Source organism: Gossypium raimondii, chromosome 1 (genome assembly GCF_025698545.1).
Source record: "Gossypium raimondii isolate GPD5lz chromosome 1, ASM2569854v1, whole genome shotgun sequence".
Classification (NCBI taxonomy): Eukaryota; Viridiplantae; Streptophyta; class Magnoliopsida; order Malvales; family Malvaceae; genus Gossypium; species Gossypium raimondii.
In genome coordinates this window covers 3,316,723-3,330,098 of record NC_068565.1, presented here as the reverse complement: position 1 = coordinate 3,330,098, position 13,376 = coordinate 3,316,723, and the positions used below count along the sequence as shown (strand labels likewise).

The window sequence follows — 13,376 nt, the reverse complement described above, 5'->3', positions numbered from 1 at the left end:
TTTGATGTACTTGGCTCATCGTTAGAGTTCTCACAGCTATCAACTTCCATTCATGTTTCAAGAGGAAGTTGATGGAATGGTTTAGGAGGCATTTCAAGGAGTTCAACATCAAATTCAAGCATCTTTAAGACTTTACTCATTGAAGGACGATCAGAAGGAATTAATTGTATACACCAAAAGGCTGTTATTATCATCTTCTTCACCATTACTTTTTCATCGTCAGAAACATCTCCCAACTCCATGTCTTCTCCTTGATCCAACCGGTCATAAATCCAAGATGGAAAATATATTTAACTAGTGTGGTCAGCAAATGCATTCACATTCTTTCTCCTTCCTACCATTTCCCTTAGTAACATTCCAAAACTCTAAACATCAGCTTTGTATGAGATGCCAACAAGATTTTTGTAAACCAATGTAGGAGCAATATATCCTATTGTTCCTCGTGCTGCAGTGAGAGAGACAATACTATCATTTATTGAATACAATTTAGCAAGACCAAAATCAGAAATTTTTGGATTAAAACTCTCATCGAGAAGAATATTGTGTGGCTTGATATCAAAATGAAGAATTTGCATGTCACATCCTTGATGCAAGTAGTGAATTCCTCAAGCCACCCCAAGTGCAATATCAAATATTTTTTCCAACCCAAAGTATTCTTATTTTCTTCTGTAAATATGATTTTATCTAAAGATCCATTGGACATGAAGTTATATATTAAAGCTTGCTTTGATCCCTCCACACAAAATCCAATAAGTTTTGCCACATTAGCATGATGAATTCTCCCGATAGAAGCAACTTCATTTATAAAATCTTGGCCATTACCATTTGATTTGCCCAATAATTTTACTGCCACATTATGTCTACTACGAAGCTTTTCTTTAAACACTGAAGTACTGAACCAAAACCTCCTTCACCTAATTTATCTTTAAAAATTTTAGTCATTTTTTTAAATTCTTTGAAAGAGTATCTGATAGGAGCTAAATTGTAGTTTTGAAGGAACTCTTCAATCTTATCATCCATAGATAAATTGTTAGAGCATTATAAGGAAATTAGTCAGTTGTCAAGTTAGTAGTTAGTAAGCAGTTAGTTAGCTAAGGAAGTTGCAGCAGTTAGTTAGTTAGTAGTTGCAGCTATCACTGCTGTATAAATACATGTACTGATAACTCTTCTAAATAACATACATTGATTATATTCATCACTTACTACTTGAGTATAATTCAACATGGTATCAGATGTTAGTTTTTTCCTGGGTTAAGTACTTCTGTTGTTCGCATGGATCCTTCGTTGAGTCCCTCTGCTGTTCCCTCGATGGCTTCTCAACCATCTGCTGGTATTGTTGATAGTAAGTTTTTCTCCACAAAGAAGGTTAGTGTGCTTCTTGATGATTCTAACTACCTTTTGTGGCATCAGCAAATTCTTTTCGCTGTAAAAACTTATAAACTGCAAAGATTTCTTGATTTACATACTGTTCCGCCTCCTTCAACGGTTCTTGATGATAATGGGGTGCCTCAAGAGAATGTTAACTTTGAAAGGTTTGAACAGCAAGATAGTGCACTTGCTTCTTGGCTCTTGACATCAGTGAGTCCAACAGTTTTACCTCATCTTATTGGATTAGATATGAGTGCACAGATCTGGAACGCTATCGTATCCTTGAATGAAAGTAAGTCTACTTCGCGGCTAATGTTCTATCGTCATGCTTTGCATTCACAACGCAAAGGTGATCTATCTATGCGAGAGTTTTTAATGAAGGTTAAAGGTTTTTGTGATAACTTTGCTGGTTGTGGGGAAATCATCAGCGAACATGAGCATATCACAGTGATTTTAAACGGGCTACCAGCTGAGTATGAGCCAATCGTGTCCATCATTGTAGCCAGCCCAACGCTGTACAGCCTTCAGAGTGTCATGACTATGCTGATTGATGCTAAGTCTCGACAGCAAGTGTTACTGGCTGAGGTCCCTAGCTCTACGAACCTTGTTTTGCAGCTGCCTGCTGGTTCTGCTACAGATAGTTCCACACCAGCTTATCGGCCATCTAACTCTCGTGGTCGTGTCGTGGTCGCTCTTCTAACACACGATTTCAATGTCAATTGTGTGGTAAACTCGAGCATCTTGTGGACCGTTGCTACTACCGATTCGATTCATCCTACAGGAGCACAAACTACAGACCCTCTCCACAAGCTAATGTTTGTATGATTGCTCCTTCAATGGTTCCATCCCCTAACTGGTCATATCAGGTATCTTCTTCCTCTAGCTGGCCAAACTCCTTTGTTAGTAATTCAGTGCAATAGGGTCCGTCTGTGACTGTGCCTGCTCCGTCACCACATGCAATGATTGTCACTCCGGATACGGTTGGAGATTCTGCCTGGTATCCTGATTTTGAGGCGACACATCACCTCACCCACTCGATGGAGTCCATTGGTGATACCACCTCTCGTCCTGGACCAGGTAGGGTGTATGTGGGCAATGGTAACTCCCTGCTTGTGTTGCGTTCTGGTCAGTCAACTCTTATTACTAAGACACGACCACTTTACATGAAGTCCTTGTTATATACTCCTGGTATAACTAAGAATTTGCTTTTTGTGTCTAAGTTCACCAGAGACAATCAGGTGATGTTTGAATTTCTTCCATCACAATGTCAAGTTCGAGACTTAAAGACCAAGGAAGTGCTTCTTCAAGGTCCAGTTCATCAGGGTCTGTATAAGCTTTGCTTCAACAAAAGTCGTATGAATAATCAATATCGACAGCCAGTTAGTTGTTTTCAAACTCATGCTCCAACGCCTCTAAGTCTGTGACATGCTAGGCTAGGCCATCCCTGCAGAAATGTACTGATTAAAGCGTTACAAAGTTGTAATCTGGCTTTTGATAATAATAAAGATTCCTTTGCATGTGTGGCATGTCGTTTAGGCAAAGAACATAAACAGCCTTTGCCCTCCTCTGAAACTCGATATACGGCACCTTTGCAGCTTGTTACAGCAGATGTCTGGGGTCCAGCACCAGTAACATCCAATGGGTTTCGATATTATGTAGCATTTACAGATGCTTTTACAAGATTTACATGGTTATACTTTATGCATAAGAAGTCGGATGTTGCTACTATTTTTCCTCTCTTTCACAAGCAAGCTGAGAGAACCCTTGGTATGAACCTTCGATCACTCCAAATAGATGGTGGGGGTGAGTTCCAAGCTCTTCGACTGTATCTTGCTCAACATGGAATTTTGCATAGGCTCACCTGTCCCCACACATCAGCTCAGAATGGCTTGGTTGAACGCAAGCATCGCCAGATAGTTCAAACTGGACTTTCTATGCTTGTTCATGCAGCAATGCCAGTGTCATATTGGAACGATGCCTTTAGCAACGCTGTATATCAAATTAACAGGTTACCATCTGCACCTTTAGGATCTATCTCTCCTTATGAAAAACTTTTTCAAAACAAACCCAACTATTCCTTCCTTAAAACATTTGGTTGTTTATGCTTTCCAAATCCCTGACCCTATAATAAAAACAAACTTCAGTTTCGGTCTATTCCTTGCATTTTTCTTAGCTACTCTACTAGTCATAAAGGGTACAGGTGTCAAGATAGCAATGGTCGGGTTTACATAGCTAGGCATATCACGTTTTATGAAAATCAGTCTGGGTTCCAAGTAGTTTGCTTCAAACCGCCCTCAGCCTCTACAACCCCTCACACTAGCTCCAGGCTAATGGTTCTAGCTCCTATCTTACATTCTCCTGTACAGCCTCAGTGTCTTAGCCAACCTAGTTTGACCTTACCATCATGCCTACCTAACTCTCCTGTCCATTCACACCATGGTCCCTCTATTTCTCCCATGTCAACTACTCCCTTAAATGCGTCAACCTCTCAGTCACAGTCTGTCTCCATCCCTGTCTCATCTCTCATTCCTACTCTACAAAACACCCATGCTATGGTAACCCGCAGCAAAGCTGGCATTTTTAAGCCAAAAGCATACATAAGTGGTGTTTCCTTGTCATCTGAAGTTCCTCCAGACATTCATACTGTTATGGCACAACCTCTCTGGAAAGAAGCAATTCTTGATGAGTTGAATGCACTTATTCGAAATAACACCTGGACACTGTGTAATCTACCTCTTCAACGGAAAACTGTTGGCTGTAAGTGGCTGTTCAAGGTGAAAAGAAAGTAGATGGTACTATAGAAAGGTACAAAGCTCGGTTAGTAGCAAAAGGCTTCTCTCAACATGCTGGGACTAATTTTCGAGACACGTTCAGCCCAGTAGTTCGAGCTATTACTATACGAACGGTTCTTGTTGTTGCAATCATGAAAGGATGGTCACTACGACAGGTGGACGTGAATAATGCGTTCCTCAATGGACAGCTTGATGAAGAAGTCTTTATGGATCAACCACCAGGTTTTGAAGTATGTGGCTCGAATGGTAAATTGGTATGTAAGTTAAACAATGCATTGTATGGACTGCGTCAGGTGTCTCGTGCCTGGTTTCACACACTTCAACAATTTGTGGTGAATAAGCTGGGGTTTTGCGCATCCAAGGCAGACCTTTCATTGTTCATTCGGCGTTCTGGCTCAAATCAGCTATTTCTCATGGCATATGTTGATGACATTATTCTTACTAGTAACTCCAATCAAGCTATTGATGATGTGGTATGTCAGTTACACAAACAGTTTGCTCTTAAGATTTGGATCCTCTCAGTTTTTTCTTGGCATTGAGGTGCAGCACATGCCTCATGGTCTGCTTCTCACTCAACGAAAGTATGTTCAGGACATTCTCTAGAAGACAGGGATGGAGGGTGCTGCTAACACACCAACTCCTATGATCAGCTATCCTAAACTGATAGCCTCTGATGGTGGTCAGACAGTTGATGAACATCTCTATCGTAGCACTACAGGGATGCTGCAATATCTGTGTGTTACAAGACCCGATCTCTCCTTTTGCGTTAATAAGCTAAGCCAGTATATGAACTCGCCTAGTGAAGCTCACTGGAAAGCCGTTAAGTGTGTTCTCCATTACTTAGCTGGAACAATAGATCATGGGTTGTTCTTTTCGAGTGGACATTTCAAGTTAGTCTGTTACTCCGATGCGGACTGGGCCTCTTCTATTGAAGACAGGCGATCTACCACGGGTTATGTTATCTTTCTCGGACTAAATCCGATAGCATGGTGCTCGAAAAAACAACCTGTTGTGTCCAGGTCTTCTACAGAGGCTGAATATCGCTGCTTGGCTGGTTGCGTTTCTGAATTATTGTGGATTCGATAGTTACTAAATGAGATAGGAGTTTGCATGGTCCATGCACCAACAGTCTGGTGTGACAACACGTCTACAGTGTCCATGTCAGCCAATCCAACGAATCATGCAAGAGTAAAACATATTGAAATTGACCATCACTTTGTTCGAGAAAAGGTTACCGATGGATCCCTTCAGGTCAATTTTGTTCCGTCTGCTAATCAGATTACCGATGTGCTTACTAAGCCTCTAGCTCCCAAGCAGTTTGTAGGTCTGCGCAGTGCTCTTCGAGTAACAACTAAAGATGAGGCGGTTGCTTTAAGAAAAAGAGAAAACCAGGAGAATGTTAGAGCATTATAAGGAAGTTAGTCAGTTGTCAAGTTAGTAGTTAGTAAGCAGTTAGTTAGCTAAGGAAGTTGCAGTAGTTAGTTAGTTAGTAGTTGCAGCTATCACTGCTGTATAAATACATGTACTGATAACTCTTTTAAATAACATACATTGATTATATTCATCACTTACTACTTGAGTATAATTCAACATAAATGCTTCTTCTCCATTTGTAAGTTACAAGCACAAGCAAACAAGGTATCCCAAAGAAGAGCCTCAGTATGAGGAATAAATCTTTCAAGAAAAAAATATTGGAAAACATCAGTGCTTTGTAAAATCAACTTATTATCTACATTCTCGAAATGTCTATGCGTGTGACAGTTTCATCCTCCTTAAACCACATACATTCGCTAATTTATGCAATTAACTTTGAATTAGCAATTTAATTATGGGTAAACTACCAAAATAGTCACTTTTGTATGGCTCAAGTTACATTTTAGTCACTTATGTTTGAAATGTTACGTTTTAGTCACTTATGTTATCACGTTGTAACATTTTAGTCATTGAGCCGTTAGTTTCTATTAAGCGTATAAGAATCGATGTGTACGTTAAATCATCATTTCAAACAAAATTCTAGGTTAATTTACACAATCGGTCCCCATATTTTTTCGTTTGGAGCAATTTAATTTTTTCTTTTATGTTTTTTTAAATTGTTGAAAATGAAAAAATATAGGGACCAATTGTAGAATTTAACCTAAAATTTTCGTTTAAAATGATGATTTAAGGTGCCACATCAACTTACTGATACACCATTGTCAACAATTAACAACTCGGTGACTAGACTGTCCATGGTAGGTAGACCCACAAAAAAATTTCAGCCGTTTACTAGTCCCACTGGCCAAATATGGGCACGAGATTTTGCCTAGGCCCGGCCGAAGAAAAAATATGGGGCTGAGCTGCTTTGCCCGACCGTTTTTAATTAAAATTAAAATTAAAATTATTTTTAATAAAATTAAAACTAATTGTTATTAAAATTAATTGTTAGTAAAATTATCAAATTATTAATTGTTAATTGTATTAATTGTTGTAATAAAATCTAACATTTGATTAGTAAATTTATCAAATTAGTAATTGTATTAATTGTATTAATTGTTGTAATAAAATCTAACATTTGATTAGTAAATTTATCAAATTATTAATTGTATTAATTGTATTAATTGTTGTAACAAAGTCTAACATTTGATTAGTAAAACAAACTTGATGTTTTATTATTATTATTTTGTAATACTAGTCAAGGAAATGAAAGTAAATAAACTTAAAATAAAAAACTATTATATTTTAAAAATAAAAAATATATATATTTAATATTTTTCGGGCCGGGCCCGGGCCAAAAAAATCTTGCCCGAGGCCCTGCCCATTTTTTAAACGGGCCCAAAATTTTGCCCAAGCCCATATTTCGGGCCTATATTTTTACCCAAACCCTCCCATATTTCGGGCGGGCCATCGGGTCGGGCCGGGCCGCCCGGCCCATGGACAGGTCTATCAGTGACTAAAATGTTACAACACGATAACGTAAGTGACTAAAACGTAACATTTCAAATATAAGTGACTAAAATGTAACCTAAGGCAAACAAAAGTGACTATTTTGGTAGTTTACCCTTTAATTATTTGATATTCCCATTGTTCCCTTGTGTTAGCCTAACTTGCAGTAATAAAGGATTCAACAGTAAAATGCCCAAGTCAGCTTAACTCACAACAATAAAGGATTCAACAGAATTCCCTTAAGGTTTCCACGAAGAACAGCAGAAGAACGAAGTAAGAACGAGCCTTGAAATAAGAACAAAAACAAGAACACTTGAGAGAAAAGTTTGAGTGAATACTCTCAAAATTCTTATTAATAACTGAATTGTTTCATTATTCTTTGTGAATAAGAATTGAGAGCATTTACTCAAACACTTTGCGAGCGCTCTTTCTGTTGTTCTCTTGTAGCTTCTTTTGGCACAATCGCTTCCGCTATACAAATTGGTGCCTTGGAGGAGTTCTAAGGAATCCTCACTTTTGGGCGTAAAGGCTGACTTAGGCGAGTTTGGAGCAAACGGATCGCCTAAGGCCGCACGGTTTGCGAGACGAAAGGTCTAGCCCCGTGACATTCTTTCCAAATCAAACAGGATAAAACTAAAATAGATATAAAGAATCTTTTAATTTTCCTAAAATTAAACTTGAATGGTTCTGTTTTTTCTCAATAATGATCTCCTAGAAAGGATGAACTGAGGTTGGCTGAAACAATATTATTTTTGGAGAAATATATGAATGGAAAGGAGTGCATGATTCAAGATAGATACAATGACAACGAAGTGGCAATCTGCCATTCTAAATCCATTCTGGTATATACAAAAATTTTAAATGGATTTAGAATGCCAATCTGCCATTCTAAATCCATTCTGGTATATACAAAAATGAAAAATGAAAAAAAAAAATTTAAAACGGAACGAAGCTTAATGTTGGGTAGATATAAAAGTGAGGCCATATGCATACCTACAATAGTAACGAAGCCTATTCCGTGAATTCCGTAAAGGAAGTGGTGCAAGGCCCTTTTCAGATATTGCAATCTGCAGTATTCAGTAGAACGAGTCAAACACGACTAGATTTTATACAATTTTGTATTAACTTGTATTTCATATTAAATCACAAACTCTCTGTAATTTTTACATTTTAGTGTAAATTGCAGAGGAAATGAAAAACAAATTAAAAGAAGTGGTTCAAACAAAAACTCAAAAAGAGAGGGAAAAAAAGGCAGATGCAGCTGCTCTGAGCCAAAAAATTCAATGCTCATCTGTTTTTTACTTTCACTTTGGAGATTGGATTGGATTAATTGTTGCATTACATTAGTGACAATACTTTCCATCCGTTTGGGTTAGATCTACCCTTTTCGGTTTTTAGTAATATATTTTACTTTAGCTGAGAAATAAGAAAGTTAATCATACTCAACCTAAAGGTACATAACTTAAATACTACTAGAAACTTACAGAGATAGTTCGTAGTAGTTCTCGCTGTAATACCATGAAAGGTAAAATCCCTTAGATAGCTTGTTGTAGATAGCCAATGTAGACATGCCTGATATATTCTTAACCATAATTGGAACCCCCACTTTCACTGTGCAAGTTTGATTGAGATTTAGTACCGTATTTTCATCTAAAAAATAGAAAAAGGAAGTTGGAGGGGAAGAGGTATTGGATTTGGTAGTACAACGAAAGGCATCGATATACTGAGATGATTTTATAGGTTTCCAGCAATTCACAACATACATAATGCTATCCAACTCTCTACCAGAATAATAATAAGAAGAAGTAGAAGGAGCAGTAATAAAAATACGAGGAGGAAAATAAGAAATGAAATAACCTACGTATATGGAACTAAGAGGAAGGGAGTTGCAATCATCCTTCTCCAGGCTCGAATCTATCACGTGGATTGTTTTGTTTTCGTAAAAAATATTTTGGACAGAGAATTTTCCTTCTCTTAAAACCAAAGTGGTGCGATTGTTATTCTCATACTCAAGTTCCAGGTTATAGTAACCACACTGGGGAGGTTGATTTTTTTATCGCAATGGATAACTGATATTCAAATTCCCACAAAAAAGTAGAGCCACAATCCTGGTTAATAAGATTAGCAAGAGAAGCACCAGAGAATAGAATAAGAAATAAAGCAAAAGTGGCCATTAGGTGACCAAACAATGGGAGTTTGGCTTTTAAATATGACATGCTTATAATTTGGTAGAGAAGAAGAGCAACAATGAAGCTTCTAACTAAATTAGGGAAATATGTAGAGAATATCTCAAGATGCGAAGAAGCATTAATGAGGACAGAAGACTTTGACGAATGTGAGCTTTAACTAAGAATAGAGACAGGGTTATGCCTCCATGGGGAGCGGGGAGCAAGAGGGAAAGACTTTTCATAAAAGTCAATGACCGACAACCAAGACAAGCTTTTAATCGTAACATACTAAAAATTTAGGTAGGTAAGAAAACAAAACTTAAGTTTCAAACTAAATCAAGGGTATATATATAAAGAAAATTACCATGTGAAAAGAAGCATTAATGGGGATAGAAGACTTTGACTAGTATGAGGTTGTGAATAACTTTCAATGCTTTGAATTTAGAAAAAGGAAGATTCGAAACAAGTTGTATTAACTTTGGAGAAATAAACCTTTATATGAGTATTTAAGTTGAGCTATCCCAACTACAATGACGACTAAGAGAATGCGAGTTAGCCAAAGTCTTTTTAAAGAAAAAAGTATTATGAGACTATTATAGCAAATTAAGAGATAAAAATATGTAATTTATTTATTTATTTAGATCTCAAAATTATTAAGAGATAAAAATCGTCATTAATTAATTTTATATATTTTAAGATTTTTTAAAATTTTTATAATTTTTAAAAATATAAAATTTAGAATTTTAATAAATATTTAGAATTTTGAAAATTATTTAGAAATTTAGAAAATTATTTTTGTAGTTTTATTGAGAGAGACCAATTTGTTCATTTCAAAATTGACAATGAACAAAGGGCATTCTTGTTGGGAAATGTACTTATATTGTAGTAAACATGTACTTTTTTTGTATTTGAACAGTGAATAAAGAAATAAAATTTCACATTTCACTATTATATATTTTTGTGTTTTTGTCTTTCATGTTTTGTGTTTTTGTCTTTCATGTTTTGACTCTAATCCAATATATTTATGTCGTCTTATTTCTAGGATTGCATGCAACTACACTCAATTATGCAATATCTACTCTTAAATAGGGTTTATTCTGCAACACCCAAGGCCCAATTTGATTAACCGGATCCAGATCTTAGGTATTACATCACTAATACAAACAAATCGAGTTTTCTTATACAAATTACAATCAATTTTTATACATGACAACTAAATGCATAAGTAGATACAATTACAATACATAATAACGAGGTTACAGAGTTTTTGATTTGATGCCCTAACTTATTTCATTTATCCCTAATTGAAGATTCTAAGTACGTATCAACTTTGAACACACCACCAACTGGCTTTGTATGCATAATAGCCTAATATGCCACTTCTTGGCGTAATCCTAGCATTGTCCCTCCTAGTGCAAACTTGCATCAATTTACCTATAACATATTACACACAAGTAAGGTCATAAGAACTTAGTGAGAAAAATGTCCTTTACCTACACAATGCTTGCAATTTTTACTGAAGAATCATTATGACGTTCTTACTATTCTAGTCTTTCAACTTGTTTCTAGTGAATACTTTTCTTAGAATTTCATTCATCATTCTCTATGGATATCATGCCTTACTTTGAACTCATTAATTATCCCTCAACAACTTCTATATGGCACTTACCTTTTTGAATCTAATATTTCATAAGTCTTTACCCATTCTCTTTACAAAGGTCTATACAATCAAAACATTGTTACACTTGTATATGTAACTTTAAGCCATCATTTAACCACAATTCATGTTTGATCACCTCTACAGATGACAGTACCTTCCTTCAAATATAATATTAGAAAAATCCTTGTTCAAAATATGCTTCTTTTATATTTTCCCATCATCCCTTCTACATCTCATCACTTCATTATTCACAGTCGAATCATGGTATTGCATAACACTTTATCGTAGCCCATAAAGACAATGTGCCTTTCTTTTCTTTCTAATCACACTTACAAGTCATACTTGATTGCGCAAAATAGTTTAATACAGAATCTGCCACATGAATCATTCATTTAGGGTAGGCCATTGAGAGCCTCACTACAATATGCCATAAAGGCACTGTTTCAAAATTCACGATCTAAATTATTCTTTTAGAGTGCACCTCAAGGGCTTATCTCTTAAACTATTGCCACAAAGGCTATTATTGCAGGGTTTGCCACAGAGACTATCCCTTCATGATTCACCACAAAGGCATTCTTTTGATATTGCACCACAAAGGTGTTCCTTTCCTAACATGTTTATTATATGTATTTGCCTAAACTCATGTTTTGTGAGGTTTGCCCATCATCATCCTAGGACACACGAAGAATCCCATTAGGTAATCATCGTCCTTTAGTTCCTTTAAGAAGGTGTCATGGTCATGGGCTTTTCCTTCAAGATTCATATCAAAGATTGTCTTTTTAGTTCCGACGGACCCCTTTAGACTTCATCGTGGTGAACAGACATAAACTTTCTTAACAGACTCTTCATACGCTGACATTGCTTAAGACTCAACACTTTAAGACACTAATCATGCACTTCATCACATGCATTTCAAATGTGCCATACACCCATACTCAAACTTCATATATTGAACTTCTCAGATTCATACGAACTATACATGCAAACCCCAACAAAAATTCAAACTATACACTTTTGGTTTCTATTTCATAGTTCAAACGATTACCATAGGCATATCTTGTATGAACAATATACATGAAAAAGTTAGTATAAGGACTCACCTGACTACCACAGATAGCAACTTGAACTCTAGGTCCAACATTTATCAAGATACTGTAGCAACCACTTGACATGGAGTAATCACTGATAAAATCTCGTATCTCAACTTTAGCTTAAAGAAATGTATTTGATTCCTCAAGCCTCAAATAACCATATTTTTGAAGAAAGAATAAGAGAACTCCCCTTTTCCAAACTTGAATATCTATTATCATAATTTAGGTCCTCATTGAAACTTGACAAATGTCACATCCTTACAGAATTATCTTATCAAAAGTCTGCAACTTTCAAAAAACCTAATTGAGTATCCCCTTATCTTTTAACTATCCTGGTTCACAGTCAGTTGGTTCCTAACCAGCTTATCTTGTAACTTAACTTGCACAGTACCACAGTTAACGAGTGCACTATATCCTTAAGGTAAACTCATACTCTCGATGTCATTTTACTTTACCATTAGTCTTATTCCAACTAATATAGCCACCAGACAAGGAACCTTTGTTAACTTAATCTCATAACTGTATATGTCCAATCTATATGCCTAAAAATGCACTTGGGTGAAGCCTACCCTGCCAATCATACTTCCTTAGGACTATACACCAAACCTTGTACCTGTTAGAACCGAGGTGTTACATATTCAACCACCAATTTAAGCACATAAAAATGGATCAATAATCTAGAATTATTAAACCAAGAATTAAGCATATATAATTGAGAACAAGAAACTAAGTATTTATTGCGTAAAATAAAAATCAAATGAAAGAATCCATCATATGGTTCATTTCCTTAAGTATTTAGAAAATTAGGTCATGCTTGAAAATAGAAACATCCAAGATACAATATAATCGAAAGAAATAAAAAAACTCATGATAATATCCTAATAAATCTGTAACACCCCCTAACCCCGAACCATCGCCAGAACAGGGTTATGAGGCATTACCGGACATATCAGACAGTTTACAAAAAAAATTCTTAAATAACTAACAAACATATTGAAATAAAATCATAAAATCATATGTTTATTTACTATTGACTTCATCTCTCTTTTTTTTTTATAAATTTTATAAAAATTTCGGCAGCATTTCTGCTTATTTTTACATAGAACCCCCTGCAATTAAAACCATATCTTTTCCAAATATAACCAAATCAACCAATTCATTCCACATTCACATTTTCTATTCTAATTACTTCTAATCAAACTCAATCAACATAATATCAATTTAAAATTTAACAAGGTAATAAATAAATCAAAATAGATAAACTTCTTTCATAATAATTCATAAACTTTTAATACTAACATTTTTTAACCATTTATATTAAAACATAACAACCTTTATACACATCCTATGTACATGCCACATTACCCAAAGGAAA

At 35.8% G+C, this 13,376-nt stretch overlaps 1 long non-coding RNA gene and 1 pseudogene across 1 annotated transcript; both read right to left on the bottom strand.

Annotated features, from left to right (window-relative positions):
- Nucleotides 1-2,416, bottom strand: LOC128040609 (rust resistance kinase Lr10-like; annotated as a pseudogene).
- Nucleotides 2,417-6,804: 4,388 nt separating this feature from the next.
- Nucleotides 6,805-9,432, bottom strand: LOC128040611 (uncharacterized). The gene is made up of 3 exons (XR_008195401.1): nt 8,944-9,432; nt 8,567-8,693; nt 6,805-8,149 (listed from the first exon to the last, which is right to left on the bottom strand). It is a non-coding gene; the product is annotated as an uncharacterized LOC128040611 (long non-coding RNA).
- Nucleotides 9,433-13,376: the final 3,944 nt, after the last annotated feature.